Genomic DNA, 21,808 nt, shown 5'->3' with positions numbered 1-21,808 from the left:
GAGGGGGGAGGGGGATGTTTGCCCAGAAACCGGGAAAGGGAATAACACTCGAAATGTATATAAGAAATACTCAAGTTAATAAAAAAAAAATGGATGGATTGTTATTCTTACCTATATAATAATAATAATAATAATAATAATAATAATAATAATGGTATTACAATTGACAATCATTGGAGATTAGCAGACTGAACTAGGATTAGAAGACAGCATGAATATCCTTTCAACTCATCTAGCTTACTCCATTTAGTTCCCTTACTTAAAATATATAGGATTTTAGGAGGAAAGACCCCAAAACCAGTAGTGGTGTGTGGTGAGACACAAAATGTTAAAGCATGTGTCTGGAAGAATAGCTCTGTAAGTCTATTGGGGGTTTGGTTGACAATGAATGTGGTCAATTTGTGATTTAAAGACCTCGCACATCAGAATCATATGGAAAGCTTATAGAACATGTGCTGTTCAATGCCACCAGTCAGATTTTCTAACAATAGATTACCTATGTTCCATAATTGAATGAGTTCATTGATACATCTATGTATTTCTCTAGGACAAAGTATAACTGGGGCCCAGAAAAAGTTAGCAAAATAAATGTATGATAACTACTGAGCTGTGTGGGGAAACCACCTAAGATATATGACAGAACAACCTACCACATATCTTACCAAGAATTTCACCTTAGAAATGTAGTTAAGAATTCTAAACTTTTTCAGTGAAAGTAGCATCTGGATATAGGTGTCTACTCCTCACCAAAAAGATATTCATCAAAGAGAAAATCTCAATTCTGAACATCAATGAACCAAATTCAAGGGCACCCTCATTCATAAAACAAACAAACAAACAAACACAAAAAATCTTTACTAAAGCTCAAAATACACATGGAACCACAAAATTAATAGTAGGAAATATAAACACCCCACTCTCACCAATGGACAGATCACTGAAACAGAAACTAAGCAGAGACACAGTGGAACTAATAGAGGTTATGAACCAAATGGATTTGATAGATAGCTGAAGAAGATTTCAACCTAAAACAAAAGAATACACCTTCTTTTCAGCATCTCATGGTATCTTCTCCAAAATCAACAATATAATTGGTAACAAAACAGATTGAGATAAAATTTTATGCATCCTATCAGACCACTGTATCCTAAAAATGGTCTTCAATAACAGCAAAAACAACAGAAAGCCCACATACATGTAGAAACTGAACAATTCTCTACTCAATGATAATTTGGTCAGAGATGTTATAAATAAAGAAAGAAATTAAAGACTTTCTGGAATTTAATGAAAATTTTGACACATCATACCCAAACTTATGGGACACAATGAAAGCAGTGCTAAGAGGAAAATTCACAGCACTCAGTGCACTGGGAAAGAAACTGGAGAGATCTTACCCTAGAAACTTAACAGTATACCTGAAAGCTCTAGAAAAAAAAAGAAGCAAACTCACCCAAGAGGCGTAGAAGACAGGAAATAGTCAACTCAGGGATAAAATCAAAGAGAACAATATAAAGAACCAGCAAAATCAAAAGCTGATACATTGAGAGAATCAATGACATAGATAATACAGCTACCCAAACTAACAAAAGGGCTCAGAGGCAGCATCCAATGTAAATGAAACAGGAGATGTAATAATAGGAATGGAAGGAAATTCAAAAAAAATCAGATCCCAGTAATACAAGCCTATACTCAACAAAACTGGAAAATCTAGGTGAAATAGGTGGTTTTCTAGATAGATAACACATAACAAAGTTAAATCAAGAACAGATAAACTTACTAAACAGGCTCACAGCCCATAAGGAAATAGAAGTCATTAAAAACTGTCCAACCAAAATAAGCTAAGGGCCAGATGGAATTCTTAGTTAAGAATTCTACCAGACCTTCAAAGAAGACCTGAGACCAATATTCCTCAAACTAGTCCATAAAATAGAAACAGAAGAAATACTACTTAATAAATTCTATTCAGCCACAATTACTTTGATACCTAAACCACACAAAGACCCTACCAAAAGAGAGAACTTCAGACCAATCTCACTTATGAATATTGATGCAAAAATACTCAATAAAATTCTTGCAAACTGAATCCAAGAACACATCAAAACCATCATTCACCAAGATTATGTAAGCTATATTCTGGGGATGCAAGGTTCATTCAATATACAAAAATCCATTAACATAATCCACCATATAATCAACTCAAAGAAAATCACATGATCATCTCCTTAGATGCAGAAAAGCATTTCAAAAATACAACACCCCTTCAGGTTAAATGTACTGGAGATCTCAGGAATTCAAGGCCCATACCTAAACATAACAGAAGCAATTCATTTCAAACCAACAGTCAATATCAAATGAAATAGAAAGATACTTGAAGCAATCCCACTAAATTCAAGGACAAGACAGGGATTCCCACTTTCCTCATATCTATTCAATACATTACTCAAAGTGCTAGCTAGAACTATAAGACAACAAAAAGAGATCAAGGTGATACATATTGCCAAAGAAGAATTTGTAGTTGATATGATAGTCTACCAAAAAATTCTGAGAGAACTTCTCCAGCTGATAAACCACTTGAGCAAAGTGGCCAGATATAAAATTAACTCAAATAAATCAGTAGCATTCCTTTATACAAATGATAAATAGGCTAAGAAAGTAATTAGGGAAATAACTCCCTTTACAATAACCACAGATAATATAAAATATCATGGGTTAACTCTAACCAAACAAGTGAAAATTCTTTATGAGAAGAATTCAAGAAAGAAATCAAAGAAGATCTCAGATAATGGAGAGATCTTCCATGCTCATGGACTGGCAGAATTAACAATGGCCATCCTACCAATGGCAATTTGCAGATTCAATGCCATCCCCATCAAAATCTCAACACAATTCTTCAAAGACATGGAAAGAGCAATTCTCAAATTCATCTTGAAAGCCAAAAATAAAACATAATTGTGAAAACAAATCTTGAAAATTAAAAGAACAGCTGGGGGAATCACCATCCCTGACCTCAAGCTCTCTACTACAGAGAAAAAGTGATAAAAATCTGCATGACATTGGTACAGAGACAGACAGGTGGATCAATGGAATAGAATTGAAGACCCAGAAATAAAACCATACACTTATGTCCACTTGATCTTTGACAAAGAAGCCAAAAATACATAATGGAAAAAGAAAGCATCTACAATAATTGGTGCTGGTCTAACTGGCTGTCCGTATGTAGAAAACCAGACCCATATTTTTCACCATACACAAAGTTCAAGTACAAGTGGAACAAGAACCTCAAAATAAAACCAGATACACTGAATCTAATAGAAGTGAAAGTGGGAAAGAGGTTTGAACTTATTGGAATTTCCTAAATAGAACTCCAGTGGCTCAAGCTCTAAGACAAGAATTGATAAATGGGACCTCATAAAACTGGAAACTTCTGTAAGGCAAAGGACACTGTGGTTAGGACAAATCGGCAAATGACATAGTCAATATGGCAAATCAGCATCCTAAAGATATGGGAAAAATCTTCACTAACCCCACATCTGGTAGAAAGCTAATATACAAAATATATAAAGAACTCAAGAATCTAACACCACAAAACACCAAACAACCCAATTAAAAATGAGGTATAGAACTAAACAGAGAATTCACAACAGAGGAATCTCAAATGGCTAAGAAACATATAGAGTAATGTTCACAGTCCTTAATGATCAGAGAAATGCAAATCAAAACAACCCTGAGATTCCATCTCAACCAGTTAGAATGGCTAAGGTCAAAACAAATATTGGCAAGGATGTGGAGAAAGAGCTGGTGGGATTGCAAACTGGTAGAAGCACTCTGAAAATCAATTTAGAGGTTCTTCAGGAAATTAGAAATAGACCTACCTGAAGTCCCAGCAATATCACTCTTGGGAATATACCTCAAAAGAACATTGCCACAGGGGCACATGTTCCACTATGATCATAGTGGCCTTATTTGTGACAGCCAGAAGCTGGAATTAACCCAGATGTCCCATGACAGAAGAATGGATACAGAAAATGTGGTTCATTTACACTATGGAATAGTACGAAGCTATTAAGAACTTAGACAACTTGAGTTTTGCAGGAAAATGGATGGAACTAGAAAATATCATCCTGAGCAAGGTGAGTCATACTCAAAAGGACAGACATGGTGGTTCTCAATAGCAAGTCTATATTAGACAAAACAAAACAAAAACAAAAAACAAAAACAAACAAACAAAAAACCCAGAATACACAAGATAGAGTCCACAGAACTCAAAATGTTTAACTAGCTGAAGGGCCCAAGTGACGATGCCTCAGTCCCACTTAGGTGGGAGAAGAAAACAATTACAAGGGTGGACGGAAGGAGGGAATGAGGAGGGAAAGGGGATGAGGTTGGGGCAGAGTAGAAAGTGATCTGGTATTGGGTGGGGGAAAAGAATGGAAACAGGCAAACTCAGGAGAAAGGAGGTTCGGAGGACCCTCTAGAGACCTGGGAAGTGAGAGATCCTCAGGACTCAAAGCAGGGAACCCTAGATGAAATGCCCTACATTGGGGGCAGCAGAAAAAGAGGGCATCGAGAGAAGGATGGGCTTGCTTTCCCATGGTCAAAACTCTGACCCATAGTTCTTCCTGTCCGAAAGAAATGCAGAGGTGAAAATGGAGAAGGAAAAGAAGGCCCAGAGACAGGCCTAAAGTGGGATCCAGCTCAAGGTGAGGCCCCAAGGCCTGACACTATTACTGTGGCTGTGGAGAGCTCACAAAAAGGGACCCATCATGTCTGCCTTCTGAAAGACCCAACAAGCAGCTGAAAGAGTCAGATGCAGATATGTGCACTCAACCAATGAGCAGAAGCTGCTGACCACTCTGGTTGAATTAGGGAAAAGATGGAGGGCAACCCTGTAGGAGGACCAGCAGTCTCATTAACCTGGACCCCCAGGATCTCTCAGACACTGGACCAGCAACCAGGCAGCATATACCAGCTTATATGAGGCCCTCAGTATATATTGAACTAAATTGCTTGTTTGTTTTTTAATTATTGGATATTTCAATTTACATTTCAAACATTATTCCCTTTCCCAGTTTCCAGGACATAAGCCCCCTATCCTATCCCCCTCTCCTTCTTCTATAAGGGTGTTCCCCTCCCCAGGCACTACCCCTTCCTAGCCCCTGACAGTCCTCTACACTGGGAGGGTCCAGCCTTGGCAGGACCTAGGGTTTCTCCTTCCATTGGTGCACAACAAGGCCATCTTGTGCTGCATATCTTAGTGATGTGTATTTTTCGGGAACAAATACTAGAAATTTGAATTGAAAACAAATTCGTTTTGATAGTAGAATCATATCAATTTCATCTACATTGGCCTTTTATTCTCAGTATAAAGTATCTGATAAACAGAGAATATGTTTTTATTCTGAAGGAAATAACTCATTCAGACCGTCTCCTTCCTGAAGGGGCCCTGGCAGGATGCCTATTTATCGACAACACTTGAAGCAAAATCCACATGAACGTTGAGAGGAACGTGCTTCTACCAGAAAGCCACTCTTATTCTTCATGTTATAAATCCATTTGTCATCTGGACCCACCAGAATAACCAGAAGCCACAGGGTGAAACGGTACAACAATATAGTTGAACACACCAAGAGGCAACAGAGAAAGAACAAACCTAGCATTTGATGGTGATATGGAGCCACTAAACCAACGAACACACATCCTAATCTGTGTTTGAATATGATACATATAAATATGGATTGTTTGGGGAGAGAATAAATTTATCTTATGTCTAATTTAGTTCTAGTTGGGTTTCTGGAATCCCATACTTCTTAACTAGTGAAATTCCTCTGTGTGATATCAGAATTCTTCAACTTATATGCTTCAATTTGGAAAGGGTATCAAAATATTAACAGAACTGTATCTTCTCATTCATAATAGAAATCGTGAAGTTTTTTTACAAGTAACGCCTTGTTCTAATAATTAAATTCTAGTTGTCATATATAGCCATGATTTTTATAGTTTATACTGGACTAAAGGTAATCCTTTTAGCAACATGGTTACTTCTCATGAACCCCATTCCTTGTGCTACCCTAATAAGTAAGTTGGATTCCTATCACAGTGAAGAACAATGTGCACTGCTCTCCTACAAAGAGGAAAGCTTAGTTAGAGCAGTCACTCACAATTTCAGAATCTCTTTTATTCTAATCAGTCCCTGCAAATGAATACTGACATTCCTTGTACCCATGGATAAAATTGATTTGAAGTTCAACTCCAGAACTTCCCTGAAAAATGGATCAAGCTTTCGTCCTGATACAATAAACATCTTTTCTGACTTTTAAAAGGAGAAAAAGATACCCAGATCTTCAGTGGAGGGAGTTAAGGCATTAGATTATTAAGTAGAAACAAGAATACAGGGTCCTGAAAAGAAGAAATCTATATAGAGATTTTATTGGAAAGTCAATTATATGCCTTTTGGATACATCCTTGACAACAATGAAGGGGCTATCTTTGGTAACAATGGAGATGAATCCATGGGAAATTCTTTTTTCTTATAAACAGAATTCTTTTTTCTTTGTTTGTTTGTTTGTTTGTTTGTTTTTGTTGAGACAGAGTTTCTTTGTGTAGCCCTGGCTGTACAGGAACTCACTGTGTAGACCAGGCTGGCCTGATTACTAGGATTAAAGTTATGCATCCTTAATCCAACCACCCAGATCATAAGCAGAATTCTGGTTCTTCCCTTAACTTACCAGCATTTATTTCCTGCATTTTAAATTTAATTTAATTTATGATCCTGTAAATACAAATAATGTTGATTTGTTTCATATAACACAATTGTCTCCTGTATACGTACAACATCGAACTCTTTCTGAGTGAGAGCCTCCCTTTGGTCTTTTAAACAATTTAAAGCAATTGACATCCTGCCTCTCTTCCAGTATCATTTATACAGTGTCTGTGTGTTGTGTGGGTAAGAAAGCAGTGTATTCCTTCCTTCATTCCAAGGATAACATTATGATAATTCTTTCCAAAAAGAGGGCATTTTAGAAATTTACTTTTGAGTTCTTTGTTTACATCACCCAAAGATTTCTTCTCTTTTCTACTCAGAGTTGGCAGTTAATTGAAATGACAACTTGATATCCATTCCTCTTTCACAGTCAGAGTCATGATCCAGAGGCAACTATTTTAAATACCTTGCCCCATCAGATCTCATTATGAACTCGCTGTAGTGGTATCCACCATACTTCTAGCTGTGACTTCTTGACCTGGAACTGGGCGAGAAAGGAAGTTGAATTCATAAAATAGAGGGCATGAAGTCTCTTTCAAGGCTTATATCCATGCTGTATTTCATACTTATGTCCAACAATCAATCCACTGTCTGTGTTAGGTATTAAAATGATACTAACTGTATGTATCTTTCTTCCAAATATCTAAACCTAAGCTCTGTTGTCCCCCAACTTAGTATAAATCAGGACACAGTTCACATCTGCTGACTCTCCTAATATTTTCCTTCTTTCAGTGACTGTTCTCCTAGGCCCCAGCCTTATTGTCTGACATTCTGTTTATCCTTTCCTTAATAGTCTCCAATCTTTTAGGCATCTCATACAGCATGCACTTGTAGCATGGTAATATATTAGGGGTAAATCCCTCTTAATTTAATTCAGCTATAATTTGGTTAGTATCCCACTTCCACGGTTACTGGATGTGAATATTATGTAGGTTGCTTAATGACCATGTGTCTTGAGTTCACGACTTAACTGAGTATATTAATATCAATGTCATATAATTATTATGAATGTGGAAGAAATAATTGCATCACTAGTGAATCATTTACCTTAGCATCTGAAATTCAAGAGGTCCAAGAGTATTTTATTTTTAATATCTTATGTAAAACTTAATGTATTTCAATATATTGTCACACTTTATGCATGCTGAAAGCACTTTAAAATTTAATATTGTTCAATATATCAGACATTTTAAGACATTTTGATGGGTTGATTTATTTTCTACACTTATTAAAAAAATATAATTTCTGTTATGATGTTGGACTTCCTTGGAAATGTTCTTTGTGATATAGAAGTCAGACAAATTTATTGATTTGGATCAGCTCCACTTAAATGCTGTTTTCTTCAGGATGGTTTAACCATTTTACCTTAGCAGAACAAAACTGAGCATTTGACTTAGACATCCCTCATGCTAGTGATTGTGATGACATTCACTACTTGACTATATCTATTGGTTATTTTATGATTTACATTGTAAATTCCTGATCCTATTAATGGCTATTACTGATCCTTACCAGCATGCTAATCCAACATTAAAATCTATTGGAGGTCAAAGGACAGTGTGGATAAAGAGTTACCATAAATTTTGCTCTAAGGAAGAGGTTTTTCTTTAGAAACAGCTATGAGGCAAATGAAGCATGTTGTTTTTAACTCTTGTTTTGTGTCATCATGCTAAAGGGAGCAAACTAGCATATAAGCCTTCAAGGATGATGATAGATGGAATTAGAGACTCTATTCTTACATTAGTCAGTGTTCTTCATATTCTTTGGTTCTCAAATGTGTGCCTTCTATGTGTGAAAAGGTATATATGAGTACCTATCAGATATCATAATGATATGAAGATGCTGCCCTGTCTGCATTTTGTTCTGTACAGTATATGAATGTAATTGACTACAACACCAAATTAAGGCCTTTTAGTGTCTCATAAGTATTATTCTTCTAGTCACTGCCATTATTGCTACAGGTGTCTTGACTTAATTTGAATGACACAAACAATTTAGCACTTAGAAAATGCTCATAGTTTGTAAGAATACAACCAAACTTTTGCTTTTGTAAGTGTTGGGAGATCATGACAAAGATCATAGACCTCAGTAATATGACAGTTATTGGGTAATTAGATAACCTCACTCTAAGTGGAAGGGAATTAAATAGATGGCTTAGTGCCTGGGATGAATTTTCAGTGAACTAGGATACACTTCCAACATTATAACATTTTTATAATTTATGCATTATAAGTTCTAAGAAGACCTTCTCTACTTAAAGAGAAACTGAAAGGCTACCCCTGTAAAAAGTTAAGGGTGATTACTTTAGTTGAGGCCATTTGAATATCCTTCTGAGAGGAATTCTGGAAATTTATGCAAAAAATTAACTTCTTTGTTGCCATAGGACAAATTGCTTCATGAATTGCTCTTAGACCTACATAAATGGCTATTACTAACAATAAGTTTACTGTTCTCCCTAAATATCCAATGCACGTGTGTGAGGAATCATTTAAACACTCTGTTGAAGGAAAAATATTCCAGAGACTGGGACACCATTTAAGTGACTGAATTTCTTCTAAGCTCCCAATGGTGATACTTTCTAAAATCTTTGCACCATAGGTTGCCTTTCCCAGTGCAAACTGAGACTTGCATTAGGTTTGGGGACAGAGGTCCTTAAATCATGTGAAAACAAAGTAGAGATCAATTTAATTTATTGCTTTTAGAGTTGTATTGATGCTATACTCCATCGAGCCCCCAGCACTGCCATCACTGAGTAACTCCCTGGCTCATATAAAAAAGTCTAGGATTCAGAAGAAACCCAACCCTAGATAGCATTGATAGGAAAGACACAGTAACTTCAAAGCACACATTACTATGATGTTGATTATGTTGCCATTATAAACAAACAGAAAGCACTTAAATTTTGTTTTCAACTTTAATTTTGCTTATGACCTTGAGATATTTCAGAAGTACTATTATATAAATACTAGGAAAGATTTAAGCATCATTCAAAACAACTGAGGAACAGCTTTATGAATTAGAAATTTGACTTATTTCCCACTGGAAAAGTATATACTCATCTTTGTTGTTATTGGTTAAGATAATGTCAAAAATTTAGGATTGGTTTCATTAAAGTTTCTCACGCTTGATTTTCTGTTTTCAGAAATAGTGGGAGCCATTCCATTCATTTCCTTCTCATACAATCTCACTCAAAATAATGAAGAAGTGAAACGTCATCCATCAGGCTCCTTCCTGTGACTCACACAACTTCATACAGTGCGGGGACAACTTTGCATGAGTTTCTTTGCCCCACAGAATTTCTCTTCTTCTATTTTCTTTGTTATTTATTTCATTTTCTGATAATTTTCTAGACAGAATTTGACCACAAGACTATCTCCTGTCAACCATATTTGAGGGAGGAGGTGTTGGAGATGGAATAGGTGAGTAATGGAATTATAATATAATATCAAAAAATAAATAACTTTCACAAAGGATTTTTAGGATAAAGTGGCTGTGGTTTCCTATTGATTATTTTTATTCCAAATTTCATTTTAATGATTTTTTTTTCATTTAGCCTTGTACTGTATCTGATTTTCTCCATTGTCAAAGTGCCACTTTCAATCAAAGTTATTGACATAGTTTCTCATTTACTCTCTTCCACATAACAAAGCAAGTAACAGAATCACAATACCAATGCTGCCACTCAGGACGTTGGCTGACAACATTCAGACAACAACAGTAAACCACTCAAAATAGTCTTCCCTGGAGTATGATTATAACTTGATATAATATTGTTCTGTTTATCTTGTTTTATCTTAAATATTAGGGCTGACTTTTAAATTTATATTACATTCTGTTTACTGACAGGAAGTTAGTGTGCTGACAAAGTAAAGTCTAAACAGCAGGCCACTACAGAAGTGAGGAAATTATAACGAGGATATTGTGAGGGGTTGAGGGTAAAGAAATGCCAGAATGAAAGTGATATAACCTGGAGAAGAGAATTATAAAAATGTACCACCAACTGGAAAATTGTTCACATGAAAGAGGACACATACACCAAGGTTCATTAAAGGAACCTTGTTATTATTTTATATTTACCTAAAATTATACTATATATATTATATATATACATGTGTATATGAATACATTCCATATATTATATCATAAGGATGTGATGTTACACAGGCTGACACTGCTTCACACATGAACTATAGACTAACAAAGTCCCCATAAGAAACCACCTTTTGAAGGATGTTTCATCGTAGTACAAGTGACTTCTAGAGATTATTATGTATACATATTAACATCAATGTATCCTTTGTTTATTTCTCAAGCTTGAGGGTAGGCACCTGTTGTTGAAGACACCACACAACTCAGATAACTTGAGCTGGATCTTTTCTGCTGTCTAGTTTTCATGGTTCTAGGAAATGCTATGTAAACGTCCAAGGCAGAGAAGCTTTTAAACACCTGCAACAACTATGACACACAGCAACAACAGTAAGACAAAGTATGCACAAAAGTGCAATACATGGCACCCACATGTCAGTGGTAGCAATAGCAGTTGTAAAACAGCAAAGCCATTTTGAATTCCACATGTCAAAACTGTCAATAAAATCAATCTTCTCCTCATAACATTAAATATTTGGTTTAATTTTGTTTCTGCAATTCATATGTAATTGTTCTTTATTTTTTTTTTTTGCATTTTTGTCCAATTTTTTTTTTATTAACTTGAGTATTTCTTATATACATTTCGAGTGTTATTCCCTTTCCCGGTTTCCGGGCAAACATCCCCCTCCCCCCTCCCCTTCCTTATGGGTGTTCCCCTCCCAACCCTCCCCCCATTGCCGCCCTCCCCCCATAGACTAGTTCACTGGGGGTTCAGTCTTAGCAGGACCCAGAGCTTCCCCTTCCACTGGTGCTCTTACTAGGATATTCATTGCTACCTATGGGGTCAGAGTCCAGGGTCAGTCCATGTATAGTCTTTAGGTAGTGGCTTAGTCCCTGGAAGCTCTGGTTGCTTGGCATTGTTGTACTTTTGGGGTCTCGAGTCCCTTCAAGCTCTTCCAGTTCTTTCTCTGATTCCTTCAATAGGGGACCTATTCTCAGTTCAGTGGTTTGCTGCTGGCATTCGCCTCTATATTTGCTGTATTCTGGCTGTGTCTCTCAGGAGCGATCTACATCCGGCTCCTGTCGGTCTGCACTTCTTTGCTTCATCAATCTTGTCTAATTGGGTGGCTGTATATGTATGGGCCACATGTGGGGCAGGCTCTGAATGGGTGTTCGTTCAGTCTCTGTTTTAATCTTTGCCTCTCCCTTCCCTGCCAAGGGTATTCTTTTTCCTCATTTAAAGAAGGAGTGAAGCATTCACATTTTGATCATCCGTCTTGAGTTTCATTTGTTCTAGGGATCTAGGGTAATTCAAGCATTTGGGCTAATAGCCACTTATCAATGAGTGCATACCATGTATGTCTTTCTGTGATTGGGTTAGCTCACTCAGGATGATATTTTCCAGTTCCAACCATTTGCCTACGAATTTCATAAACTCGTTGTTTTTGATAGCTGAGTAATATTCCATTGTGTAGATGTACCACATTTTCTGTATCCATTCCTCTGTTGAAGGGCATCTGGGTTCTTTCCATTTTCTGGCTATTATAAATAAGGCTGCGATGAACATAGTGGAGCACGTGTCTCTTTTATATGTTGAGGCATCTTTTGGGTATATGCCCAAGAGAGGTATAGCTGGATCCTCAGGCAGTTCAATGTCCAATTTTCTGAGGAACCTCCAGACTGATTTCCAGAATGGTTTTACCAGTCTGCAATCCCACCAACAATGGAGGAGTGTTCCTCTTTCTCCACATCCTCGCCAGCATCTGCTGTCACCTGAGTTTTTGATCTTAGCCAATCGCACTGGTGTGAGGTGAAATCTCAGGGTTGTTTTGATTTGCATTTCCCTTATGACTAAAGATGTTGAACATTTCTTTAGGTGTTTCTCCGCCATTCGGCATTCCTCAGCTGTGAATTCTTTGTTTAGCTCTGAACCCCATTTTTTAATAGGGTTATTTGTTTCCCTGCGGTGTAACTTCTTGAGTTCTTTGTATATTTTGGATATAAGGCCTCTATCTGTTGTAGGATTGGTAAAGATCTTTTCCCAATCTGTTGGTTGCCGTTTTGTCCTAACCACAGTGTCCTTTGCCTTACAGAAGCTTTGCAGTTTTATGAGATCCCATTTATCGATTCTTGATCTTAGAGCATAAGCCATTGGTGTTTTGTTCAGGAAATTTTTTCCAGTGCCCATGTGTTCCAGATGCTTCCCTAGTTTTTCTTCTATTAGTTTGAGTGTGTCTGGTTTGATGTGGAGGTCCTTGATCCACTTGGACTTAAGCTTTGTACAGGGTGATAAGCATGGATCGATCTGCATTCTTCTACATGTTGCCCTCCAGTTGAACCAGCACCATTTGCTGAAAATGCTATCTTTTTTCCATTTGATGGTTTTGGCTCCTTTGTCAAAAATCAAGTGACCATAGGTGTGTGGGTTCATTTCTGGGTCTTCAATTCTATTCCATTGGTCTATCTGTCTGTCTCTGTACCAATACCATGCAGTTTTTATCACTATTGCTCTGTAATACTGCTTGAGTTCAGGGATAGTGATTCCCCCTGAAGTCCTTTTATTGTTGAGGATAGCTTTAGCTATCCTGGGTTTTTTGTTATTCCAGATGAATTTGCAAATTGTTCTGTCTAACTCTTTGAAGAATTGGATTGGTATTTTGATGGGGATTGCATTGAATCTGTAGATTGCTTTTGGTAAAATGGCCATTTTTACTATATTAATCCTGCCAATCCATGAGCATGGGAGATCTTTCCATCTTCTGAGGTCTTCTTCAATTTCTTTCCTCAGTGTCTTGAAGTTCTTATTGTACAGATCTTTTACTTGCTTTGTTAAAGTCACACCGAGGTACTTTATATTATTTGGGTCTATTATGAAGGGTGTCGTTTCCCTAATTTCTTTCTCGGCTTGTTTCTCTTTTGTATAGAGGAAGGCAACTGATTTATTTGAGTTAATTTTATACCCAGCCACTTTGCTGAAGTTGTTTATCAGCTTTAGTAGTTCTCTGGTGGAACTTTTGGGATCACTTAAATATACTATCATGTCATCTGCAAATAGTGATATTTTGACCTCTTCTTTTCCGATCTGTATCCCTTTGATCTCCTTTTGTTGTCTGATTGCTCTGGCTAGAACTTCAAGAACTATATTGAATAAGTAGGGAGAGAGTGGGCAGCCTTGTCTAGTCCCTGATTTTAGTGGGATTGCTTCAAGTTTCTCTCCATTTAGTTTAATGTTAGCAACTGGTTTGCTGTATATGGCTTTTACTATGTTTAGGTATGGGCCTTGAATTCCTATTCTTTCTAGGACTTTTATCATGAAGGGGTGTTGAATTTTGTCAAATGCTTTCTCAGCATCTAATGAAATGATCATGTGGTTCTGTTCTTTCAGTTTGTTTATATAATGGATCACGTTGATGGTTTTCCGTATATTAAACCATCCCTGCATGCCTGGGATGAAGCCTACTTGATCATGATGGATGATTGTTTTGATGTGCTCTTGAATTCGGTTTGCCAGAATTTTATTGAGTATTTTTGCGTCGATATTCATAAGGGAAATTGGTCTGAAGTTCTCTTTCTTTGTTGTGTCTTTGTGTGGTTTAGGTATAAGAGTAATTGTGGCTTCGTAGAAGGAATTCGGTAGGGCTCCATCTGTTTCAATTTTGTGGAATAGTTTGGATAATATTGGTATGAGGTCTTCTATGAAGGTTTGATAGAATTCTGCACTAAACCCGTCTGGACCTGGGCTCTTTTTGGTTGGGAGACCTTTAATGACTGCTTCTATTTCCTTAGGAGTTATGGGGTTGTTTAACTGGTTTATCTGTTCCTGATTTAACTTCGATACCTGGTATCTGTCTAGGAAATTGTCCATTTCCTGAAGATTTTCAAATTTTGTTGAATATAGGTTTTTATAGTAAGATCTGATGATTTTTTGAATTTCCTCCGAATCTGTAGTTATGTCTCCCTTTTCATTTCTGATTTTGTTAATTTGGACACACTCTCTGTGTCCTCTCGTTAGTCTGGCTAAGGGTTTATCTATCTTGTTGATTTTCTCAAAGAACCAACTTTTGGTTCTGTTGATTCTTTCTATGGTCCTTTTTGTTTCTACTTGGTTGATTTCAGCTCTGAGTTTGATTATTTCCTGCCTTCTACTCCTCCTGGGTGTATTTGCTTCTTTTTGTTCTAGAGCTTTTAGGTGTGCTGTCAAGCTGCTGACATATGCTCTTTCCTGTTTCTTTCTGCAGGCACTCAGCGCTATGAGTTTTCCTCTTAGCACAGCTTTCATTGTGTCCCATAAGTTTGAGTATGTTGTATCTTCATTTTCATTAAATTCTAAAAAGTTTTTAATTTCTTTCTTTATTTCTTCCTTGACCAGGTTATCATTGAGTAGAGCATTGTTCAATTTCCACGTATATGTGGGCATTCTTCCCTTATTAATATTGAAGACCAGTTTTAGGCCGTGGTGGTCCGATAGCACGCATGGGATTATTTCTATCTTTCTGTACTTGTTGAGGCCCGTTTTTTGACCAATTATATGGTCAATTTTGGAGAAAGTACCATGAGGAGCTGAGAAGAAGGTATATCCTTTTGCTTTAGGATAGAATGTTCTATAAATATCCGTTAAGTCCATTTGGCTCATGACTTCTCTTAGTCTGTCTACATCACTGTTTAATTTCTGTTTCCATGATCTGTCCATTGATGAGAGTGGGGTGTTGAAATCTCCCACTATTATTGTGTGAGGTGCAATGTGTGTTTTGAGCTTTAGTAAGGTTTCTTTTACGTATGTAGGTGCCCTTGTATTTGGGGCATAGATATTTAGGATTGAGAGTTCATCTTGGTTGATTTTTCCTTTGATGAATATGAAGTGTCCTTCCTTATCTTTTTTGATGACTTTTAGTTGGAAATTGATTTTATTTGATATTAGAATGGCTACTCCAGCTTGCTTCTTCTGACCATTTGCTTGGAAAGTTGTTTTCCAGCCTTTCACTCTGAGGTAGTGTCTGTATTTGTCTCTGAGGTGTGTTTCCTGTAGGCAGCAGAATGCAGGGTCCTCGTTGCGTATCCAGTTTGTTAATCTATGTCTTTTTATTGGGGAGTTGAGGCCATTGATATTGAGAGATATTAAGGAATAGTGATTATTGCTTCCCGTTATATTCATATTTGGATGTGAGGTTATGTTTGTGTGCTTTCATTCTCTTTGTTTTGTTGCCAAGACGATTAGTTTCTTGCTTCTTCTAGGGTATAGCTTGCCTCCTTATGTTGGGCTTTACCATTTATTATCCTTTGTAGTGCTGGATTTGTAGAAAGATATTGTGTAAATTTGGTTTTGTCATGGAATATCTTGGTTTCTCCATCAATGTTAATTGAGAGTTTTGCTGGATACAGTAACCTGGGCTGGCATTTGTGTTCTCTTAGTGTCTGTATGACATCAGTCCAGGATCTTCTGGCCTTCATAGTTTCTGGCGAGAAGTCTGGTGTGATTCTGATAGGTCTCCCTTTATATGTTACTTGACCTTTTTCCCTTACTGCTTTTAATATTCTTTCTTTATTTTGTGCGTTTGGTGTTTTGACAATTATGTGACGGGAGGTGTTTCTTTTCTGGTCCAATCTATTTGGAGTTCTGTAGGCTTCTTGTATGTCTATGGGTATCTCTTTTTTTAGGTTAGGGAAGTTTTCTTCTATGATTTTGTTGAAGATATTTACTGGTCCTTTGAGCTGGGAGTCTTCACTCTCTTCTATACCTATTATCCTTAGGTTTGATCTTCTCATTGAGTCCTGGATTTCCTGTATGTTTTGGACCAGTAGCTTTTTCCGCTTTACATTATCTTTGACAGTTGAGTCAATGATTTCTATGGAATCTTCTGCTCCTGAGATTCTCTCTTCCATCTCTTGTATTCTGTTGGTGAAGCTTGTATCTACAGCTCCTTGTCTCTTCTTTTGGTTTTCTATATCCAGGGTTGTTTCCATGTGTTCTTTCTTGATTGCTTCTATTTCCATTTTTAATTCCTTCAACTGTTTGATTGTGTTTTCCTGGAATTCTTTCAGGGATTTTTGTGATTCCTCTCTGTAGGCTTTTACTTGTTTATTAATGTTTTCCTGTGCTTCCCTAAGTGTGTTCATGTCTTTCTTGAAGTCCTCCAGCATCATGATCAAATATGATTTTGAAACTAGATCTTGCTTTTCTGGTGTGTTTGGATATTCCATGTTTGTTTTGGTGGGAGAATTGGGCTCCGATGATGGCATGTAGTCTTGGTTTCTGTTGCTTGGGATCCTGCGCTTGCCTCTCGCCATCAGATTATCTCTAGTGTTACTTTGTTCTGCTGTTTCTGACAGTGGCTAGACTGTCCTATAAGCCTGTGTGTCAGGAGTGCTGTAGACCTGTTTTCCTTTCTTTCAGTCAGTTATGGGGACAGAGTGTTCTGCTTTCGGGCGTGTAGTTTTTCCTCTCTACAGGTCTTCAGCTGTTCCTGTGGGCCTGTGTCTTGAGGTCACCAGGCAGCTTTCTTGCAGCAGAAAATTTGGTCTTACCTGTGGTCCCGAGGTTCAGGTTTGCTCGTGGGGTGCTGCCCAGGGGCTCTCTGCAGGGGCAGCAACCAGGAAGACCTGTGCCGCCCCTTCCGGGAGCTTCAGTGCACCAGGGTTCCAGATGGTCTTTGGCTTTTTCCTCTGGCGTCCGAGATGTGTGTGCAGGGAGCAGTCTCTTCTGGTTTCCCAGGCTTGTCCGCCTCTCTGAAGGTTGAGCTCTCCCTCCCACGGGATTTGGGTGCAGAGAACTGTTTATCCGGTCTGTTTCCTTCAGGGTCCGGCGGGGTCCTGCCGCTCCTGGGCCCTCCCCCACGGGAGCCCAGAGGCCTTATACAGTTTCCTCTTGGGCCAGGGATGTGGGCAGGGGTGAGCAGTGTTGGTGGTCTCTTCCGCTCTGCAGCCTCAGGAGTGCCCACCTGACCAGGCGGTTGGGTTTCTCTCTCACCGGGTCTGGGAGCAGAGAGCTGCTGCGGGCCGGGATCCGCGGGTGGGGGACTTCCGGTAAACACAGAACGTGCTGGGTCCTAGAGAAATTCTGCTTCCATGTGTCCCAAGCTCACCAGGCAGCTTTCTTGCAGCAGAAAATTTGGTCTTACCTGTAGTCCCGAGGCTCAGGTTTGCTCGTGGGGTGCTGCCCAGGGGCTCTCTGCAGCGGCAGCCGTAATTGTTCTTTATAAAACATACTCAGTGTGTGTCTATCAAATATAGACACAGGTTTTAATACTTTTCCAACACGATCATTCTTTTATGGTATTCTTTTGAGTGCCCTGCTTTTCTCTTTTCAAATAATCTAGAAACACAGATAGCATGTTTTACTTTTCTCCAATGTCTCGGCTACGTACAATGAATTTCAGTGTATGACACAATATTGATGGGCATACCAATGAGGAAAACACATAATATACAAGTTATGCTGGATCCCAGGACTATAAAAAATTTTGTTCTATTGGTTAGAATTCACTAAATTGCTTGTATTTAAAGTATCAGAACAATGGACATAAAATAATGCATCAAGAGATTAAAAATTGCAATATCTCCAAGTTCATAATGAGCCAATGGCTGGGCTGGAATTTCAGATTCCAGTGTTCTTGATTTTATCCACAAACCAAAAGATCATGTTTCCTGAGTTTGGATATGTAGGAATTATTTTTTAACAGAGTAAGACTATGTTTATCGATACTCACAATTATCCCTGTAAAACCATCACCAACTGTGTTGGCCTGAGGAACTTGGTACACTCTCTTACATAATCCCAGGTACAGTGCAATAAAAACAAACATCTGTATCCTGCTCTTTAAAGAGATAGAAATTTCCTCACACAACCTCATACATCTTGCTAATATTTTTATTGGTTAAATTTACAATTTTATTTTCCTTGTCCATTTGATTCATTGCATCATATATTCTATGTTATTATAAGAGCATCTATCCTTGTTAACATAGAAGCACTGACATGATCAGTGTGATCTCAAAGATCTACCAGAGATAACATTTAGTTTTGAGCATGTCTCATGCTTATAGGTCCAGTACATATATGAACCAGCACATGTGCATGTGTATGTGCCTACAGAAATCTATCCCAGTTATCTTGGTAACTCAAGACCACCTGGATCTGTTTCATCCTTCCTCATTTACATCTTGAACCAGCACATGTGCACATGTATGTGCATGTGCAAACACACACACACACCACACACATTTTACATAGTATGTTAGTTACTTTCATGTCATTGTGATTGAAACATCTGATAGAAGAACTTAAGGGAAGAAAGATTTGCTTTGTCTCAGAGCTTCAGTTGATATTGGTGGGAGGACATGGAGACAGGAGAAGCCTCATCTCTGGCCAAGGACATGTGTTAACTCGTTGTAGGGCAACAGACAGTGAGTAGAGAACATTCAATGAGAAAGACATGTAGGTAACCTTAAGAAGTCTACCCTTAGTGAACTAATTCTGCTAGCTAGCTAGCTGGCTCCATCTCTTAAATGTTCTATGACCTTCAAAGTAGTACCAAAATCTGAGAGCCCAATGTTCAAAACCTGAATCTGTGGGTAGCGTTCACATTTAAATCAAAACCAGAACCAAGACCAAAACCAAAAATAAACACCGAACAGTGCTGTATTAATCAGTAAGAACTTTTTGATTTGGAAACTCTCACATTTTTTATGGATGTTCATATTTTAGTCTTCACATCTTGATGATGATGATGATGATGATGATGATGATGATGATGATGATGTTCATAGAGTCCATATTTTTGAACCTATAAACATTGATATTCATTGCTCAAGTCATTTATGTTCAAGATAGTGAATGATCAGCATAAATAATCTCAGAACCAAACTTTCTGAATCAAAGTCTTGGTTTTGAAACTTACCAGACTCATACATCTGATAAGTCACTTATCCTAATGATTTCAAGTCTGTCATCCAAGGATGAAGTCGCATCCAAGAGTTCCAGTGACTACATTTGTTATCACATGAATATCAATGACAGATCAAGATACAGTATAAATGTAAATGTTGTAACCAGTACTCAGTCTCCACCCACCCAGAGTCTTATGGATAATGTAATGATGACTTAATCATTCCTCTATTGCCACACAACTCTTAAATTCAACCAACCTTTGTCTTCTTTTAAGCCCCAGGGAAGTTTTAATCCTAAATAAATCATTAAGGGCCAGAAAACAGGCTATCATTCTGTACTAAGTTCCTACAATTACAAGTTAGCATATATTAAAAATTTTATAATTAATTTTAAAGTTTGAAATCCACACAAATTTGTATTAAGAAAGACCTATTCAGATGTTTCTTACATAAGAAAGTCAGGTGGATATTTTTTAAGATAATATTGTGTCAGGGCAGAGAGGAAGGTTCCTGTGATTCTATTGAGGTAAAATTTCCCTTAATACTTAAGCTATTAGTGGCAGGATGGAGCCCACAGCTCTTAAAGAATTTTGCTCACAGAGATAATTAATTTGCCATCTAGACATATGAAGCCAATAGGAAGGAGGATTTACCTAGGGATTTTTTTAATTCAAAATTGGTATGAAATTCATTCTTCAACCTACCTGATGTACTAGCCTATACTATATTTCTTTTATGGGGAAAAAAAGACTATTCAAACTATTCTTCTATCCTTTCAACATGAGACGATATATGAAGAAATTCCTTTCATTTTAAAAATGCTTCTTTTTATAAAAAGTAAAATGAATTTAATCACCCCCTCCCCCAATAATATCACTGCACAGTATAGCAAAGAAGGTTTAAAATGAACCAATAACAAATAAATTTAAGCTGAAGGAAGTGTCTTTAGCATTTGCTAAACATGATCATAGACATGTTTAAGCATAAATACATGTGCCTGCTTCTATGTGCCTATCCCTGTACATGTATCTGTCTTTATGCCCATGTCTATGCATAACTTACTTATGCAGAAGTGAGGGGTAACTCATAAGAACTCATGAAAGTTGTTCTCCCTCTCAGTGATTTGGCTTTTGGGATCAAACTCTTGCCCTCTAGCTTGTATGCAAGCATTTTATGCCCTGAGCACTCAGTTGTTTTGATACAACACTCAGATGGGTTAAATGTCATCTCTACTCTTCTCCATATAGTTCCTTACTCTTGAGCATTTTTTATTTGCTCTTTGGTTCTTTTTTAGGTTTTTACATAAATTAAATTTCATATTTTACTTCGTACCTAACTTGATTATTAGCTTTTTGAAATACTTTTTTGTTGTTTTGTTTTGTGCTTCTTTTTTTGAGATGAAAGCTGAACTTTAAAAACACATATCACCAAACCCAGACAATATTGCTGATGCCAAAAAGTGCATGCTGACAGGAGCCTGATATAGCTGTCTCCTGAGAGGCTCTGCCAGAGCATGACAAATACAGAGGCAGAGCTCATAGCCAAAACTTCAACTGAGAACAGGGTCCCCAGTGGAGGAGTTAGAGAAAGGATTGAAGGAGCTGGAAAGGTTTGCAATCCCGTAAGAACAATAATACCATCCAACCAGAGCTCCCAGGGATTAAACCACCATCCAAAGAGTACACATGGATGGACCTGTGGCTCCAGCTACATATGTAGCAGAGGATGGCCTTGTTGGGCATCAATGGGAGAAGGCCTTGGTCTTACCAAGGCTTGATGCCCCAATGTAGGGGAATGTCATGGCAGGGAAAAGGTGGGTGGGTGGGTGGGTGGGTGGGTGGGGGAACACTCTCAGAGACGCAGGGGGGGAAGGGGTGGGATAGGGGGCTTATGGATGGGAAACCGGGGAAGGGGTTGATATTTGAAACGTAAATAAAAAATATCCAATTAAAAAAACAAAAAAACCCACATAATCAAATTTGACATATTTACAAAGTGTGTGAGGATATTAAGATGGATCTTTCTAGCTCAGAGACATAAGTATTGTATACTGCAGTTCAGGCAGCACCCAGTGAATAA

Source organism: Rattus norvegicus, chromosome 6 (assembly GCF_036323735.1).
Source record: "Rattus norvegicus strain BN/NHsdMcwi chromosome 6, GRCr8, whole genome shotgun sequence".
In the NCBI taxonomy this organism is placed as follows: domain Eukaryota; kingdom Metazoa; phylum Chordata; class Mammalia; order Rodentia; family Muridae; genus Rattus; species Rattus norvegicus.
The sequence above is the reverse complement of the archived record's forward strand: the minus strand, read 5'-3'. Positions refer to the sequence as shown.